Source organism: Sorex araneus, chromosome 8 (genome assembly GCF_027595985.1).
Source record: "Sorex araneus isolate mSorAra2 chromosome 8, mSorAra2.pri, whole genome shotgun sequence".
Lineage (NCBI taxonomy): Eukaryota > Metazoa > Chordata > Mammalia > Eulipotyphla > Soricidae > Sorex > Sorex araneus.
The window spans coordinates 31,698,406-31,717,639 of NC_073309.1; the positions used below are offsets into that span (position 1 = coordinate 31,698,406).

A 19,234-nucleotide genomic window follows, 5' to 3' on the forward strand; every position below is an offset into this window, starting at 1 on the left:
GTGCACGGCCCGGCGGGGCGCGGGACGACCCTCGGGTCCCGGAACAAAGACACGCGGGGGGAGGGGGCTGGGTCGGGAGCGGTCCCTGACGTGGCCCGCCGGCGTCCGCTTCCCACGGGGCGGGGACGGTTGCGCCGACGAGCGCGACGGGGGCCGACGTCTGCCGAGCGCGCGGGGCCCGGCGGCGGCGGGTGGCCGCCGTCACCCGGGAGCCCGAGCGCCAACTGCCAATCGCGGGAACTCCACGCCGCGCGACAGCCCGCGCGGGTCCCGGCCGGCCGGCCGCGCGAGCGCCCGTGCGCCTGCGCGCCGGCGGGAAGCCCCGCCCCCTCCGGGCGCCGGGCGCGCGGGGCCGCGCCTCCTCATGGCCGCCGCCGCAGTGTGTGGTATTTAGCGGGAGCGCGCCGCGGGCTCGAGGACGCGCGAAACGGCGGCAGTGGCGGCGGCAGCCAGGGGGGAGCCGCGGCGGCCGTTGCGGGGCGCGCTCTCGAGCGGCGGCGGCGGCGGCGGCGGCGGCCCAGGGTGTCCCGTCCGACTCGGCGCTGGGAAGAGGCGGTGGCGCAGCCCACGGTGGCGGGCGGCGGCGGCGGCGGCGACGGCGGCGGCCACGGAGCGCGTTTGAGCCAGGACCGGGGTCCGAGGCGCGCTCTCCGCCCACAGGTAAGAGGCGCCCGGCCTGGAGGGAGGAGCCGGCCCCGCCGAGGGATTCTCCGGGAGGAGGAGGAGGAGGAGGACTCCCAGTCCCGGTAATGGCGGCGGGCGGGCAGGCCGGCCGCGCCGGGTCGCGCTGCCCGGGCGGGGGGCGAGGGCAGCCCCCGGCACCGGCCGCCTTTGTTTCGGCCCGAGCCGGGCCGCCCGCGGGCCGAGCGCCGCCCCCCGCCCCTCCCCTGCCCTCCCCGGCGCGGCCCTGCCCTGCCCGCCGCCGCCGCTGCCGCCGCCGCGAGCCGGCTCGCCCCCGCCCCCGGCGCCCGGGCCGGCCTGCGCGGGGGTCGGCCTCGGGCCGCGGCGCCGGCCCGGCTCCCGCCCCGCGCCCCGCGCGCCCGAGAGGCGGGCCCGGCCCCCAGGGGAGGCTCCCGGCGCCCCGCGCGCCCGGGGCCGGCCTTTTGTTGTGAGGGGTCCCGGGGTGTGCGGCCAACATGGCGGAGGTCAGCTGAGTGCGAGCCGCGGCCAGCGCTGCCCGCCGGCCCCTCCCCGAGGGCCGGCCGGGACGACTCGGCCGTCCTTGGGCGCCCGCGCGCCGCCCGTGGCGATGGGGCCGCGTCCCCCCGCGCCGGGGCGCCGGCCCCCGAGTCGTCATTGTGCGCCGGCCCGGAGGCAGCCGCCTCCCTTGTTTGTGTCGTAGGGAGGGGAGCCGCTCGCGGGACCGGCCGGGGAGGCCCCGGCTTTTGTCTCGTCAGCCGTGCGGTTGAGGCAGACCCCCCCCCCCACCACCACCACACAACACACACACACACCCCCGCTTCGTCGTCGTCGTCCTCCTCCTCCTCTGTCCCCTCCCCCCCCTCCCACCCCCGCGCCGCCTGAGGCTGCTTGGTTTGTTGGGGTACTTTGGGCGGGGGGCCCTTCCGCGACTCCCTGATTTGTAACTTGGGGATTTGGCGTCACCTGGGCCGCCCCCGTTGCGTCGGTTTTTTGAAATTTATTTATTTTTTTGGCGTTAAAAATTTTTTTCTCCCCCCCCCTTTTTTTTTTTTTTTTTTTTTTGCGTTTCCCTGGAAAGATTCCGCGTTTGTTTTGCCCCAACTGACGACGTCCAGAGGAAGGCTTAGTTCGTGTTGTTTGGGAGGTCCATGTTGTGTGGCTGAGGAGTAAAAGTCACAAAAGCCCAGCGCCTGATGGGTTCAGAGCTGTGATTCCCCAGCCGGTTCCTAGCTGTTGAACATGACCTTTTTTTTTTTTTTTTTTTTTTAAATTTAATAGACGACTGTCAGGGATGAAATGAATTCTTGTAAGCAGTTGGATGCTCGGGATCGCGGGCTCTGAAAAGTCCGACCGTCTGCTCTGGTTCCAAACAAACCCTGCCCCACCGGTTTGTGACCTTGGACGAGATACTTAAACTTCTGGGCTGCTCTTTTCCTTATCTGCAAATTGGGTATAATGACTACCTGCTTCATCGGGATTGTTGGGAGAATTGATGAAATGATAATAGGCGACTGACCCCATGCCAAGTGCTCAATAAAATTGCCGCGAAGGTTGTTGTTGCTTAATGACTACAACTTAAACGGATTATCTTGGCATGGTGGATTCGTTGGAAGTGCCGAGACCAGAATTTGTGAAAACACGTGATAGGCGGTTAGCGCATGGGTTTTTCTCTTGAGTCATGTTGTTGTTGCATATTAAAATAAGACAATTAAAGATGCTATATTGGCAGGCATGCTGAAAGGGTGGCATTTGGATATTTATAGGGTAAGATTGGAATGGATCTTGTGTGGTTTGGGATTTAACAAGGTTTTAATAGATTAAGGTTTTCTTTGGTCACTTTCACATTCTAGATCTGTCCACTTTCGGAGACTTGTAACTTGGAAATAGAACAGTGAGTTCCATTGAGTGTTAAAAGTTACTTTGGGTCTGATAGTACAGTGGATAGGGCTTTTGATTTTGACCCGCGTTCCATCCTTGGCATCACATATGGTGCCTGGAGCATCTCCGGGAGAGATCCCTGAGCACAGAGCCAGGAGTATCCCCCCAGGTACCACGGGGTGTGGCCCCTCCCCCCAAAAGTTATAAAATTGGTTTAAATAATCTTTCTTAGCACTTTCTGGCATAATTTAGTAAAATCGTTTTAATGTGAAGTACAGTATAATTTATAGGAAAGTGCGCCTTTATAATTTCCATAAACTAATTAAGAAACATTTAATTTAGCTCTGGGAAGTTCTATCTAAACTGCTGTAGACCAACAGTACTTAATATTTGTGATGTAAAATAGTATAATTAGGCTAAAACTAATTGAATTTACAGAAATACATTTCGTGTGGGATAGTGACAAAAATATGAAAACTTGTTTCTTTCAGTGGTGTTTCAAAAACTGGTTTTAGTTGACCAACTGTACTTTTAGTGGGGGAAGTATTTGGGCCACACCTGGCTCTGTTGTTCTCAGGAAACCTTGTGCCCTTTGGAATCAAAAGTCAGCTTCCACTTAAGCTCCTGCTCTGCCTATTGAGCTCTCTCTTCCTCCCTCCCCTCAAATAGAATTTACATCGACAATTTCTAAAGATTAGCTGCTCTATGCTTGAGCTCTGTTACAGACCTGATATGATTATGGAATTTATGCACGTGCCTTATAAAATACTCTTATATTGGATATTTTGATATAAACCTTAAGCCAATCCCTTTCACCTCACCTAATGGTATTAAGTTTTTTTAACTTAATGCTTAAAAAAAAGGGTTTTCTTTAAAGGCACTTTTTTTGTTTGTTTGTTTTCATTGTTTTTTCGGCCACACCCATTGAAGCTCGGGCTTACTTCTGGTTCTGTACTCAGAAATTGGTTCTCATAGTACTCCGGAGTCCGTATGGGATGCTGGGGATCAAATCCCGGTCGTCTGTGTGCAAGGTGAGAGCCTTACCTGAGTTATTATCTTTCGGGCCCCTTACAGCACTTTGACTTACTTGGTTTTTCAAAGCTATTTAGTAAAACATCTGCAGAAGGATAGCCTATTTAGGAAAAGGGGCCTGGGACTTGAGTGATGGGTGTGTGTGTGAAGAGTTGAAAATTGAGTTGCAGGGCCTCTTGCATTTTAAGTATGCACTCTACTACTATTTTCTTTCAAGCAATTTTAGGTTCACAACATAGAAAGTAAAATTTTTCCTTTTTTGCTTTTTTGGGTCACACCTGGCGATACACAGGGGTTACTCCTGACTCTGCACTCGACTTACTCCTGGCTGTGCTCAGGGGACCATATGGGATGCTGGGAATCGAACCCGGGTTGGCCGCGTGCAAGGCAAATGCCCTACCCGCTGTGCTCTAGCCCGGAAAGTAGAATTTTTTCATATGCTCTCTGACACCCACTTAGGAGTTCCTCCCCCCTTTATCAGCATTCTTTTCCAAGGTAATGCATTTGTTGCTGTGGATGTGCACATCATTATTACCCATATTGTTTTATAAGTAACTTTCGATGTTGACAAATGTATAATTGTAGTATTGTACAGAAAATATTTCAGTTGCCCGATGTTCTGGCAAAGAGCACTCTTTTCTGTTTCTTTGTGGGGTGACACCTTGCTGCTGCTCAGGGGCTACTCCCAGCCCATTGCTTGGTGCTTGTAGGTCCCTTTGTGGTGTGGGGGGGACCATGTGTTGCTGGATATTGAACTTGGGACTCCCACATGCAAAGCATGCTCATCGGTCCTTGGAATCATCTCCAAACAACTGATCTTTTTCTGTAAGGATTTTGCCTTTTCAAATATCCTTTAAAAATGTCATTTAATTAAAAAGTGGTTATTTTCCTATCATCTTCTTTGACCTAATTCTATGCATTTAGATTTCTCCAGGAATCTTCATAACTTGATAGCAAGCAGTGTGTTTTTTTTTTTTTGGGGGGGGGGTTGTTTGGGCCATACCAGATGTTGCCCATTTTGTACTCCCACCTTAGTGTTGAGGGTTCCACCTGGGGATAATTGGGAAATGATGCAGTACCCTGGATTACTTGTAAAGGATGCACTCAGCCCACTGAGTGGTCTCTCAGGCTTGAGCTTAGTTAATCTGTTGTCTGAGTTTACAAGTTCATTTTCTCTTTTAAAGGGTAGCTTGGCTGCACCCACTTTGAGGAAGTTATAAATAAAATTGTGGTCAATGTAAGTTTTTGTGCTATATGTTTTCAGCCTCTTTGATTAAGTATGTTTAGTTTCGTGACCAAACTGTCTCCTAACATGACTACCTTTTTGGCCATCAGCAATGGCTAGTGATATCTAGATTTTGTAGTGGTTTTTCTAATTTGCCTTTGTCTGATAACATGGGTGGGGAGCATTTTGTCCATCTTTCCATCTGTATAGTCTTTGTTGAAATATCTGTTAAGGCTTTAAGCCCTGTTTTATAATTTTTGTTTTTTAATTGGTGGGATTTTGGGGTTGCACCTGGCACTGCTCAAGGGCTGTTCCTGGTTCTGTTTAGGAGTGACCCATGTTGCCGCTGGGGGACCCTATGTGGGGCTTCGGATCTAAATTGTGTAAGTTGCATGCAAGGCAGGTACCTTACCTCCTATAGTATCTCTTTGGCCCTTAAGCCCTTCCAAGTAAAGGGCTTTACAATTTCTTATTGTTGAGTGTTCTTCCCATAATTACCTTCATTGTCCTTGTGGTTGTTTGCTATTACAACCAGGGTAGGCATATTATATTTTTAATTTTTTTTGTTATCTTTTACTAGAAGTGTCTTTTGCAAATACTTTCTCCAACCTGTGGTTTATCTTCTCTTGACAGTATTTTTGTGCAGCTCATTTTCATATGCCATGCGACTTCAAATTTGTGTATCCAAAAGTAAAACTTGTTTCCAAATATTAAAGCTCTTACATTCTCCTTTGTTTTGCCCAAGCCCTGATTTTCCTTCTATCTGGTGGTTGTCTCAACTCTGGACATTGTTTATTTTTCTACTTATATTCAATCCTTTCCTTCTGCTTAAGTGGTCTATCTACTTAGTCTCTCTCCATCAGTTCTTTCAATTGCCATGTAAGGCAAGTTTCAAATAGGTATGCCTGATTCGCAAGGCATCCAGTATGACACCCCATGTTTAGCCTCTTGTTGCTCCTCTTTCACTTTCTCAATTATGTACCTCCAGATCCCTTTATGCACCCTGTTTTCTTGTTTTGAAACTCCCAGTTCAGTGCTTAGGGCTTGAGGCAGCAGTGCTTCAGGGAGCATTGGTGTAGTTTTGCTCTATGCATCGCTGGAGGTTTAGTCTAGGGACCCACATGCATACCCACATACCCTTTAAAAATGTCATTTAATTAAAAAGTGGTTATTTTCCTATCATCTTCTTTGACCTAATTATATGCATTTAGATTTCTCCGGGAATCTTCATAACTTGATAGCAAGCAGTGTTTTTTTTTTTGGGGGGGGTTGTTTGGGCCATACCAGATTGTTGCCCATTGTGTACTCCCACCTTAGTGCAAAGCTTATCCTCCAGCCCTTTGAGTCATCTCCTGACCCCCTTGCAGTGACCCTGTTTTTTCCCTCTTTGTACTAAACTCTGTGATCCTGGCCTTGACATCAGTTAGCTGAAATGCTGTTCTTGATGCCAGTTCTATTCCTATGGTACTCTTGGCCAGCCTCTGTGATATGCATCTTTCTGAACTGTAGTTTTCTGTATTACTTTGCTGCCCTAAAGAGCATGTAATTTCTATGAGTCCCTTGTCTAGGGTTCTAACACTGTTTCTGGTATGTAGTTAGTGTTCAGTAAATATTAATGACTGATATTTTCACAATATATGCATTTTTTTCTTTGCTCTACCTTGTCAAACTGAATTCTTTTGTTTCTTTAACACTTTGAATCATCTGTGCCTTGTATTTTCTTATGCAAAATTTAAACTAGAGTATTTACTTGTATTTACTTTCAAATGTCTGTGCTATTTTGGGCAAATGACTTACCTCACTCTAAGTCCTAATTTTCATCAGCATATGAAAATTATGAAGCATACTGCTCCTTCCTCCTCCAGTCCTGCTGCTGTATTGGCAGTCTGTTGAGTGATTAGGAACAGTGTTCTTCAACCTTTTTTTGACTCTTGCAAATCAGCACCTGTTCTGCTTAGTTGGCTGGTAGTTATAACTGAGGTGGTAAACAGTGCTTCCCAAAAACCTTTCTATAATTGTCAGTTTGTGGAGAGGACAGACTTTTTTGGGACCTACCAAGTGGTGACCAGGAAACCTAGGGGTCTGAGTCCTGAGGATTTCTCTTGTCATTTGGGCTCCATGGTTTTATGTGAGGATATGGTGATACTGGAACCCTGCAGTTCCTGGGATTATCGAATCCACATCTAATGGTGCTTGGGGGCCTCCAGGCTGTACTCTGAGATGGTCAGGATGTCTTTATATGGTGATGGGGATTACTAGGGTCAACCACATGCAGGGAATGCACCCTTACCCCTGTACTATTTCTTGGTGCCCAGATATTTGGAGTCAGACTACTGGGTGTTTCTTTGCTCTTAACACTTAGTTTTATTTGTGACTTTAAGCTCTATGAGAATGAAAGTTGTTCACTTTTGCATCTAAATGCACAGGGCTTGAAAGAAGTGTAGGAGGTAAGGCTTTGCATGTGACCAACCCGTTTCATTCCTAGCCACAGGCATGTGGTCCCCTGCTCCTCCCTACCGCTGTATCACTAGAGGTCACAGTGGTCACTACTTAAGACAGCCTGGAATAGCCCTGAGTACCCTCACCCCTAAGCTCTTTTATTGGAGTCAGAGAGATAGCTAGGTGAACTGAGGGCTTGCTTTGCAGGTTTGATCCTCAGCACTCTATGGTCTCCGAAGCTCTGCCTGGAGTAATAGTTATCTTTGAGCTACCTGAGCACTGCCATGTTTGGCATCTCCTCCTCCTCTCTCCAAATTAGATATCTAATTCAGTGCTAAATTGAAAAAAAAAAATTCGAGGCCAAGGTTGTGTTCATTGATAGAGTACTTGATTTGCATGTATGAGACTCTTGAGTTCAATTCCAGCACCAGTACACATTTGTTAAGTAGGTTAGTTTGGACAAATATTAGCAATTGTATTCTAGTGAAGGAAAGAAACAATTACAAATTATGGTCTGTACTGTAAAGAGTCACAAGTGCTGAAGCAGAGAATAATGGGATGGGAGGCAGAGCTGCTGTCTGAAGTGGCATTACTTAAGCTATCATAAAAGGATGAGCCAGCCCTTTGAAAATGAGGTAAGGAGGACATCTTAGCTTGGAGAAGCAGCAAGGTAAAAGGCACTAAGGAATGAATGTGGAGATTTAAAGGGTCTGAGAAAAGATCCTATTTTGAAGATAAGAGCAAGGAACAGATCTGTAAAGTAAGGAATGTGAATTTTAAGAGTCTGAGAAAACATTAAAATGTTTAAATTTGGTTGCAGAGGTAACTCATTGAGCATATGTTTTAGGTGCAGGAGTCCCAGGTTTGATCTGTAGCACTGCATATGGTCTCCTGAATGTTGCTGGGAGTGATCCCTGAGCTGCAGGTAGCTCCTGAGCATTGCTGGGTATGGCTCAAACCCCAAAAGTTTTAGTTAGGGACTAACAATCCACTCCCAACTTTTGAGACTGCTTAGCTGTTGTTTAAAGGATTGGTTAGTAGGGCATTTCTTTGATTGGGTAATAGTCAATTATGATCTGGCAGTTAAGATGAAGAGAAGGTGGATGGATATGAGATCTAGTTTGGAAACAATAGAACTTGCTGATGTGTTATGAGAGTTAAGGTACTTGGTTTCTGGCTTGAGCAACTGTTTGGATCCTGGTGCTTATCAAAATGGGAAAGACTAAAGGGAGTTAGTCTTTCTAACTCGTATTGCCATAGACGAGTATCAGTAAAAGGCAAAAAGTTCTTACATGTTGGATATGCAGTACCTCTTGAGACATCCAAAACAATTTAGTGAGGTACATAGAAAATCAGAGAGATGTGGTAGTACATCTGGGAGATAACTAGAGCATGTTTGGGTGTTAGAGGGTCTGGTAGAGGAAAGGGGAGGGAGATGGAAGAGAAGAATATAGGAGTGAAATCTGAGAGTAGAGGCCAGTGCAGAGTGCAGAGTCATTTCATTCTATGGGAGGGAAGGTCACTGTTCCATTGTTGCTTCTGTATTATCACAAGAAAGCTTGAGAGAAGCCAACAGTTTATAGTCACTGGTCTATATTATGGCAGGATAAAGGTATAGCAGATAGAGAAATAGGGCTGAAGGGAAGAAAGGAGGAGGAGCTGTGATGCCTGATGGCTACTGTTCACAAGGGACTTTAGAAGAATATTGAGAGCATTAGTGTTGCCTTTTTCTAAATGTAAACTTTAAAATTATACCATAAATGTGTATGAAAATGTGGCTCTAAGTTTTCATAAAAAAGAGCAATTGTCTAAAGAAGTGGGGCATTATTTGAACCAGAAATTAGCTTATTAAAATTACCACCTCCCACCTCCTCTAATTAAACTACTTCTTGGGTCTAGGGATGATTCGATGGCAAAAGTGCTGCCTTGCAAGTGTGAGGCCTTGAGTTTGACCTCTGGTGCTTCCCAAATGCACAGATGGTCCTAATGGCTTGTGGTTCTACTGTTTGGGAACCTTGGCACCACTAGTGTGTGTGATTTATAGCTCTCTATACACAAGGTATATGTGTGGCTCTTAGCTAGAATCTTAAATATATAAGCACTGCGAGCAAATGCATAGGTGACATTCTCCCACAGGACCTTATTGCAATAATAGGAACACAAGGGAAAGGAAATTAACACCATTGATTTTTGATTATTTTTGAACCAGTATGTTTGAAACAGTACATTATATCCCTGACTACTGTTTGATTTCTTCCTGGTGAAGCTTAAGAGGTCTGTGTTCTAGTACTTGGATTATTTTTCTTTAATAAATCTTAGGAATATTCAGTGAATCACAGAGGTGAGACAATCCTGCAGTGGTTTCTCTACACCCGAACCACTGTCACCAGAATGATATTGGCAAAGACCTTTCTTCAGGTTTGAGGCTACCCAAACGTGGTTTTGGTTTGCTTTATTTTGAGAAGTCTAGCTTGGTATGAATGGAAGTACCTGGAAAGAAGATTGGAAGAGCGCTCCCCCCCTTTTTTTTTAATTGATCGCAATTCTGTGGTTTACAAAACCAGGTTTCCTGGAGGAAAAGCCTTTGGAGGAATAATCATATTTATGAATTAGATATTGCCATAGAGAAGTGCTTTATTAAAAAGTTTGACTTAGGTTCCTTTGAATTTTATTGGAAATATATTATGCTCTTAAAATAAAAGACTGATCCTATTGTTGAATTTTATCGGAAATATATTGTGCTTGTTATAATTGTTACTATATATTGACAGAACTTAATTAGGCTCTAGCTCCTCTGTGGACTCCCTTGAAAAGATTATTTCAGCAGTTGGTTTAATTCTTTGTTTAAAATTTTTTTTTGAATCATTGTGAATTACAAAGTTATTCATGGTTGAGTTTCAGGTGTATGGTGTTCAAGCACCAATTCCTTCACCAGTGTCCATGTCCCTCCACCAGTGTCCTAGTTCCCTCCAGCCTCCATTCTCCCTCTATGGTAGGCACATTTTTCTTTTTTCCTTTTAAGCTCTGTGGTTTGCAATACTGTTATGAGAGTGTATCATGCATATCACTTTACCTCCTTTCAGCACCCAGTTCTTTCCTGGAGTGACTATATCCCTCTATCATTATTATAGTGGTACCTTCCTTGTCCTATCTCCTTTACCCCACTGTGCAAGTTTCCTACCGAGGACCAGTAGTTTTCCTGCCCTTCATTTCTGTTGTCTTTGGGCATTAGTTATTCCCCTACTATGTTTCTTTATCTCCTATGAGTGAGATCATTCTGTGTCTGTCTCTCTCCCTCCTCCTCATTTCACTTAGCATGATACTCTCCATCCTTTTAACAAATTTCATGACTTCATCTTTTCTAACAGCCACGTAGTATTCCATTGTGTATATGTACTATAGCTGCTGTACCATAGCTGCTTTATCTAGTTACTTATTCTTGGGTACTTGGGATGTTTACAGGTTTTGGCTATTGTGAGCAGAGCAACAATGAACATAGGAGTGCAGATGTCTTATCTGTATGTGATTTTGGTTCCTTAGGTTATATTCCCAGGAGTAGAATTACCAGGTCATGGAAGCACAGTTCTTAGTTTTTTGAGGTCTGTCCATATTGTTTTCCAAAAAGCTGGACCACTCAACATTCCAACCAGCAGTGAATGAGGGTTCCTTTTTCCCCTACATCCATGCCAACAGTGGTTGTTGTTCTTTGTAATGGGTGCTATTCTCTTTGGTGTGAGTTGTTACTTAGATTTGCATTTCCCTGATGATAAGTGACAAAGTAATTCTTTATGTGTTAATGAAGGCCTTGTTCCCCTTCATTTCTGCCCTCAGGCTTTGTGTTACCTTTTGCTTTGAATTCAACTAAATCAGAGGTGGGGTTTGGTGGAGTGCTGTTCAAGGTATATCTTTTCAAGGACCCTGATCAGTAGCTTCGCTAATAATAAATTCAAATGTCTTATCAGTATAGGTAGTTTGGGTTTATCTTTGCAGACTGTTCTTTTGATTTTATTTGGAGTATTGACTGCATAAAAATAAAAGGTAAATTATAAAGTTGTGTATAACAAAATGCTAATTTCTGCTTTTAATAAAATGTGTATATGACAAATTATGTGGGCTTTACATTAAAATGTGACTTTTAAGATAGGTTTAAAAATATTTTTATTTTTCCAGAAAGGAGTGGGGGAAGTTTTCCAGAATCCACTGAGGATTCCATCAAAGAGACCATAGTTCACTGAGTGAGACAGTAACCCTATTGTTGAGAAGAAGAGAGTTTAGTTTTACAACTGGAAAAAACTGAAAATTTTTAAGTTCAGTTGAGTTGAATCCCTGGGCATAGGTATAGTAGATGATAATATTGAAAGAAACGCCAAATTCGTGCTCATTCCTGTATGGAGATAAATTTAGTGGTGTCAGCCCAAACTGGGTATTCCTGCTTTGGTGTTCATGGATGATGCTCTTTAGATGAAATTGTGTGCTTTGAGTGAACAGGCACCTGCATACCAGAATGAGGATTGAAATCTGTTGATTCTACTCAAACTCTATGTCAGATGGATGGCAAAGCTAGCCAGAATTGTATGTATTTGCTAGGTTGTAAGGAGGTATGCTCACCGGTGTTAGTAGAGTTATGAAGTTGTTCTGCAGTGCAGAACAAGTCAGGAAAATTTTATTGCTTTCATTGTGTCTGGGAAGAACAAGTACAAGATAAATTAAACTTATTGGGGGATTCAGTTGGGACAGCAGTTAATTTGCTCACCGGTTGGCTGGCTCCCATACCTATTGTTTTAGCTTCTCATTTGACTTTTTTGGGAATTAACAAAACATGGACTATGCATAGGGTACTGGGGAGAGGGAGTGCCTTGTAGTAAGAGGCTGTGGGTACCTTTATAAGTTTATGGAGAAACCCATCCTTGTAAGTCCAGTAGCTCTGGAAATTTATGAGGCAGAGAACTATGTGAGACAAATTGGGGAAATAATTGATGACATTGGAGCCACGTACCACCAGACTGTTTGTAAGATTTGCCTCAAAGAACTTTCCTAACCTTGCTCCTTCTGCCACCTATTGGACCAGGTGGTGTAACAATTGACCATTGTAATATGCTGTATCATTTCCTGGGCTAACACCCTTGGCACCTGAATGTATCTTGGGCAGTTATTACTATCCTGTGTAGGAAGCAGTGGCAGCAGCCAGCCAAATCCAACGAATCAAAAGCAGCTGAAGTTCAAGGTATTGTTCGTGGTGCCATTTCACTCATAACCAGTTAGGAATAATTCTGCCACTTACTCTTTTAAAACAGTTCTCTTATAAATATCATTCTTTTTCAGGCATTTAAAGAAAAACAAATCAACTTGATTTCTCAACAAGATTGAGACACAGTATACATTAAAATAAGAAAAAGTAATCTATTTTTGTTACAAAGTCTGGGGTCTGTTGTTTTTGGCCACACCTGGTGGTGCTCAGGCCTTACCCAGATTCTGCACTCAGGAATCACTCCTGATGGTGCTTGGAGAAACGTATGGGGTGCCAGGGATCAAACCATGTTTGACTGTGTGCAAGGCAAATACTCTGCCTTCTGTATTACTGCTCCAGCCCCACCAAAGTATGTTTTATGTTATTGTATGCAATCAAAGTGAAAGTAAAGTGAAATTTATTAGTTACACAGGCGGGGGGGGGGCTTAGGGTGGGGGGGACTAGGGGCGTGGGGGGGTTTGGGGTGTGGGGGCGGGGTGGAGCTATACTGGGATTCTTGGTGGTGGAATATGAGCACTGGTGAAGGGATGGGTATTCGAGCATTGTATAACTGAGATTTAAACCTGAAAACTTTGTAACTTTGTAACTTTCCACAATAAAAAATTAAAAAAAAAAACAAAACAAAGTATGTTTTATGAAACATGAGCACTGTAGCACTGTTGTCCCATTGTTCGATTTGCTCAAGTGGGCACCAGTAACGTCTCCATTGTGAAACTTGTTATTGTTTTTGGTATATCGAATATGCCACGGGTAGCTTGCCAGGCTCTGCTGTGTGGGTGGGATACTCTCGGTAGCCTGCCTGGCTCTCCGAGAGGGACAGAGGAATCGAACCTGGATCGGCCACATGCAAGGCAAATGCCCTACCCGCTGTGCTATCGCTCCAGTCCATGAGATATACAGAAATGTCATCTTTCTCCGCCATCTCCACATGACCATTCATAATCTGATAATGAAAAGTCATTCTTATAGACATTATAGTGTAGTGTGTAGTTTCTAGTGTGTTTTTCATGTATTTTTCTGACTTAAATACTTGAGGTAATTTCACAGTAAGTGATAACCATGTCTGAAACTATACCTTGCATTTAATTTCAAATGAAGGGTCGGAGCGATAGTACGGTGGGTAGGGTGTTTGCCTTGCGCGTTGCCAACCTGGGTTCGATCCCTGGCATCTTATATGGTCCCCCAAGCAGTGCCAGGAGTAACTACTACGAGTGTAGAACCAGGAGTAACCCCTGAGCTTCGCTGGATGTGACACCCTCCCCCCAAAAAAAGAGCCAAAAAATTTTTTTTCAAATGAAGTCTGAGGGGCCTGCAATATGGCTAAGCCGTAGAGCTTGGCCTGGCGTTTGTATGTATGATGCTCTGGGCTGTATCCCCAGTGTGAGGTGTGAGTGTATTTATGTGTACACACACGGGTTGGGGGCGAGGAGAGGAGAGGGAGAGGAAACTAAATGATGTTTGTGATTTTAGGTCTTTGTATCCTGATGTTTGTGATATTTTACTACCTGTTCCTTTGTTTTCTGTGACTTCTTAGTTGTAGACTTGACTTCCCCTTGTCCTTTCAATAATTCCTCACATATCTTTAAACCAAATTCAGCAGTTCAGATATCTTTGCAGTTTTCTTTCTGTGCTGTTATATTGAACCAGACATAAAGATAGTTATGGTAGGCATTTATCTCAACTTGGTTTTGTTTTGGCACCATAGCCAGCCAGTGCTCAGGGTTTACTCCTGACTATACTCATGGGACCTCTATGGGGTGCTGCGAATCATTCTGGGTCTCCGGTGTGTAAGCACCCTACCCACTGTACTATCTTTCTGGCCCCTCAACTATTTATTTTAAAGTATAAAAAATAATTGTAGTTTTATATTGTGTGATTTATATTTTTCTTCATCCATTTAAGCAATTTAATTTTTATATTAGTGGGATGAGTCCATCTTATTTATTTTTTTTAAACAGTATTCTCTTGTGTGGCTGTAATTTAAATTCTCAAGATATAGAGTATTCTCTCTCCCCCCCCCCCATTGCTATTATAAACAAGATTACTGTATGTATACACACAGCAAACACAAAAGCTGTATGACTTAATACAATAATCATCTTTGCTTAGGTATAATTTGGAGGTAGTTCTTGGTGGAAAAACTGCATGTTCAAAGAGCATACACACACTTTAAATTTGTTGAAACAGGGTCAGAGTACAACAGGTAGGGTGCTTGCCTTGCATGTGGCTGACCTGGAATTGACAACCTAGATGGTCCCTTGAGCCCACCAGGAGTGATTCCTGACTATAGAGCCAGGAGTAAGCCCTAAGCACTGCCTGGTGTGACCCAAAAACAACAAAACTTTGTTAAAACATTCTGCCAAATCCTATTAGAAGCTTTCATAGTGGATATTACCAACAGGAGAGGTTGTTTCTCATGTGGGTTTATGTTTTATATTTCTTTTTAATGTTTGTTAAATTATGTATATATAAATTATAGTGTTTTCTATTTTCATGGGAGGGAGAGGGAAGAGGGAGGACTAGAGAAGCTGACCCTTTGATTTCATTCTTCTCAAATAGGAAGGTACTGTTCTGACTGACCCTTGAACCTGCAGGTCCCAGGGAGCTTGGGATTTGGATCCAGGATGGTTCAGCTGATTTCAGAATGTTTATTAAAAATTTTAAAGTTTACTTATTTGCGGTTTGGGGGCCTCATCTCATGGTGTTTATTCTAGGCAGGAATTCAAACTGGGATTGGCAAAATGCAAGGCAAGCATCTTAACCCCTCTACTATCTTTTTGGTCCCTCAGCCCTGAACTTCACTGTACACAATTTTGTCTTAACAGATCTCTATGCTCCTTATTATATATTTTTAATTGCTAGAGCCAAACAGTGTATTTGAAAAATATTAACAAAAAAGGAACCAAAATGTTTTTATTAAATCAAACATCACTTGGATACATTCATTGGGAATTTCCTAGAGCTTTATAATCTAAAGCATATAAGGATTTAAAAAATGAAAAATAAAAGTTTAGTATGATGACAGAAATGTTCGTGTCATTGTTCTAATAGGATTATTTAAAGATTGTATCATTACTCTTAAATATTTTCGCATCCCGGGGCTGGAGAGATAGCACAGCGAGTAGGGCGTTTGCCTTGCATGCGGCCGACCCGGGTTCAAATCCCAGCATCCCATATGGTCCCCTGAGCACGGCCAGGGGTGATTCCTGAGTGCAGAGCCAGGAGTAACCCCTGTGCATTGCCAGGTGTGACCCAAAAAGCAAAAAAAAAAAAAAATTTTTTTTTCGCATCCTAATTAACCATTTGTTTATATGTATGTGTTCACCCTTCTTTTGCATTTACATATACAGATATTTGTTTATGAAAATACTTCTTTTAGCTCACATGAGACAGAAATACTGATCACAGAAAGCTGGTATCATCCTGATGGTGAAGTAGTTTATGTCCCCATTTAGTCTTCACCAGACAATCAAACAGCAGTTGTTGTGAAAGAAAATAACACTGCTGTTTTCTCAAATAACAGAATACTGGGGGTGAATCTGAAGCAGTCCCTGAAACACAAGATTGGCTTGTTGTTGGACTACTCCTGATTTTAGGGGCTATATGTCACAAGAAGTTCTGGCTGTCCTTTAGAGGTGATTGCTTTTACTCTTTAAGCTTGTTTTTGCATTTTCTTACCATCCTTGTCTCACATGTTTCTTCCAGGTTTCAGGATTTTATATTTTGTTGAGTTCCTGTTGTCGATTGAACTATTTTTTTCTACTCTCATTACATGTGCATCCCTGTCCTGGTCCCATTGTGGCTAATGTAGTAATAACATTGTTTTGTGTGTTATTTGACCATAAAAGTTAGAGTTCTGGGCTAGAGTGATAGCACAGTGGGTAGGGCATTTGCCTTGCATACGGCCAACCTGGGTTCGATTCCCAGCATCCCATAAGGTCCCCTGAGCACCGCCAGGGTTAATTCCTGAGTGTAGAGCCAGGAGTGACCCCTGTGCATCCCCAGGTGTGACCCAAAAAGAAAAAAAAACACCCCCCAAAAAGTTACAGTTCTACCATGTAGTAAATTGTATTCTCCCTACTCCTTAGTATTAATTGGCATTCATTTGTACAGCTAGTGTTGTACCACTTTTGTTATTTATCTAAATCAGAGGTTCCCAGAGTTGGCCTATTACTCCTTTTCAGGAAAAATTACTTGTACTCTTCTCACCAACACTTCCACCCCCTTGGAAATCTAAATTACTTAAGAGAACAGCTTTGTGCTTCATGATTTTGTCTGATCTGCTGCTTTGCCTCTAACTCATTCATTCATTTGCCCCTAGCTAATTCATTACCGATTGATTGATTTGGGAAAAAGGATCTAAATGCCTCAAAGCATCTTCTACCTCAAGATATCTTGTTATTTTAACCTCATTGATCCCTTTTTTTTTTAAAATTTGTTTTTGCTTTTTGGGTCACACCCGGCGATGCACAGGGGTCACTCCTGGTTCATGCACTCAGGAATTACCCCTGGAGGTGCTCAGGGAACCATGTGGGATGCTGGGATTCGAACCTGGGTCGGCTTCGTGCAAGGCAAACGCCCTACCCGCTGTGCTATATCACTCCAGCCCTGATCCCTTTTTCTTCTGATTAAGTCTTGGTAGTGTAGGTAGTGTTCTGTTTTCTTGGTTCATTCATATTGAAGAACTTTCCCTGAGAACTTTCTAAGAATATATCACGATCACCATCACAAAATCCCGTTAATCACCGATTTCTCGGGCGGGCTCAGTAACATCTCATTTTGTCCTTTCCCTGAGATCTTAGAAGTCTATCTCGACTCAGCCCTCCTAACGATGTTGCACTGGGGGCTCTTCAGGGTCAGGGGAATGAGATCCAGCTTGTTACTGGATTTTGCATATGAATACTCCATGGGAAGCTTACAAGGCTGTCCCATGTGGGCAGGAAACTCTCAGAAGATTGCCAGTTTCTCCCAGAGAAAGAAGTAGGCTAAAGATATCACTGGGCCGCTTTGCGGCTGCGGGCTTCTGAGAGCTTGCAAGCTCTCAGAAGAATGTATCAAGACAGAATGTTTTTTTGGAAGTGGAGGGGTTGGGTCACACTCTGACAATGCTTGAGTTCTGTGTTCAGGGCACTCCTGGTGGTATTCAGTGCTGGGGATCTACTCAGATCTGCTGCATGCAGAGCAAGCACTTTAGCCCCTTCACTATCTCTCTGCCCCCACAGTAATGTTCTTAAGCCTTTAGCCACTGTTCTGTTTACATCTTTTAGGGGATAAATTTGTTGGACACAGAATTCTGGAATTGATGATCTACTTTTTAAGCATTGTTTGCCTCTTGATTTGAATATTACTTCTCAAAAGTTCAAAGCTCTCTTTTTAGTTTACTTACTCATCCAGTAAGAATTTCTTGATACTTGACTGTTCCAAAACTGTTACTATTAAGTGTCAGGCTCTGTGTTTAGGTACATCATTACTCAGATTCTTGGGATAGGTGTGGAGGGTCTGGCAGTGGTGTTTTAACAACAAACATAGTAAATTGTCCTGCTGGAAGGTAATACTATCAGAGGAAAACTAGAACAGTGAGGAGCAGAAGAGGAAAAGAGGTAGATTGGGCAATGATTATAGGAGTGTGTTTGGAAGGGTCACTGGGTGCAGAATGCCGGATCAGCTTTAAATAGAGGGACCAGGGAAAGCCTCATTGAGAAGGTACCACATACAGATGAGAGGAAAGTGAATTAATCATGTGAATACCCAGAATCAGATTATTTTAAGGCAAAGATTCAACCTAGCATTATGGAACAAGGAGGCTAATGCAGCTGGTGAGGGAGGGAAAGAAGTAGATGATGACGTCTAAGAGTAATAGACATCATCTATAATGTAGATATATAACATACCATATTATAAGGCATTACAGGCTAGATAACTACATATATAAATGTGTCTATACATTATAGATGGTCTTTATAGACTATTGTAGGATTTTGACTATTTGCTGCATAAGAGTTGCCAGTGGGGACAACATTGAGCAGAGTAATGATACTAAACTTAACCGAATGGGCCAGAGAGTTCAATGTGTTGAGGTGTATGCTTTGTATATAGTACTGGTGGGAATGACCTCAGCATAGTGAGCCAGAGTAGCCTCTGAGCACTAAGCAGTGTGGCCCCCAAACTGAAAGCTTAGAAACTGGGTTATTCCTTTTTTTTTTTGCTTTTTGGGTCACACCTGGAGATGCACAGGGGTTATTCCTGGCTCTGCACTCAGGAATTACCCCTGGCGGTGCTCAGGGGACCATATGGGATGCTGGGAATCGAACCCGGGTCCGCAGTGTGCAAGGCACGCTGTGTTATCGCTCCAGCCCCTGGGTTATTCTTAATGCTGTGCTCAGCATATATTTTGATGCGTGGATGAGAGGAGAGGAAGAAGGCGGGGGGTGGGGGGTGGGAGAATTTGTTAGGTCGATACTGCAGTACAGTAATTTCAGGCCAAGAGATAATGATGGCCTGGACTTGGGCCCTATCTGCTGCTTCTTTTTTTTTTTTTTAAGGCTCAGTGATTTAAATTTAAATTATGGTTAGTAATAGAGTTTAGTAGACCCTAACTTCTTAAACTGGGGATCATCACCCAATATAGTCATGCTCTTATAACAATGTGGGGGTTTCAAAAATAGTGACAACAGTGAAGAGTTTCTGAATATATAATAACCAAACATTAATCAAATTCAAATGTGTAATGAATCCAAGGTGTTTCTTGCTCATGTTGCGTTTCTTAGGTG

The 19,234-nt window shown here is 43.9% G+C and overlaps 1 protein-coding gene across 2 annotated transcripts in view; it reads left to right on the top strand.

The window, feature by feature from the left end:
• Window positions 1–379: 379 nt before the first annotated feature.
• Window positions 380–19,234, top strand: part of SIAH1 (siah E3 ubiquitin protein ligase 1) — a 35,942-nt gene continuing 17,087 nt past the window's right edge. The window contains exon 1 of one of the 2 annotated variants that reach the window (XM_055145224.1): window positions 380–660. The gene's annotated coding sequence lies outside the window, so the exon portion shown is untranslated. Of the gene's footprint in view, window positions 661–3,446; window positions 3,552–19,234 lie in introns of those variants that run through there. The other variant, XM_055145225.1, reaches the window with a different exon arrangement.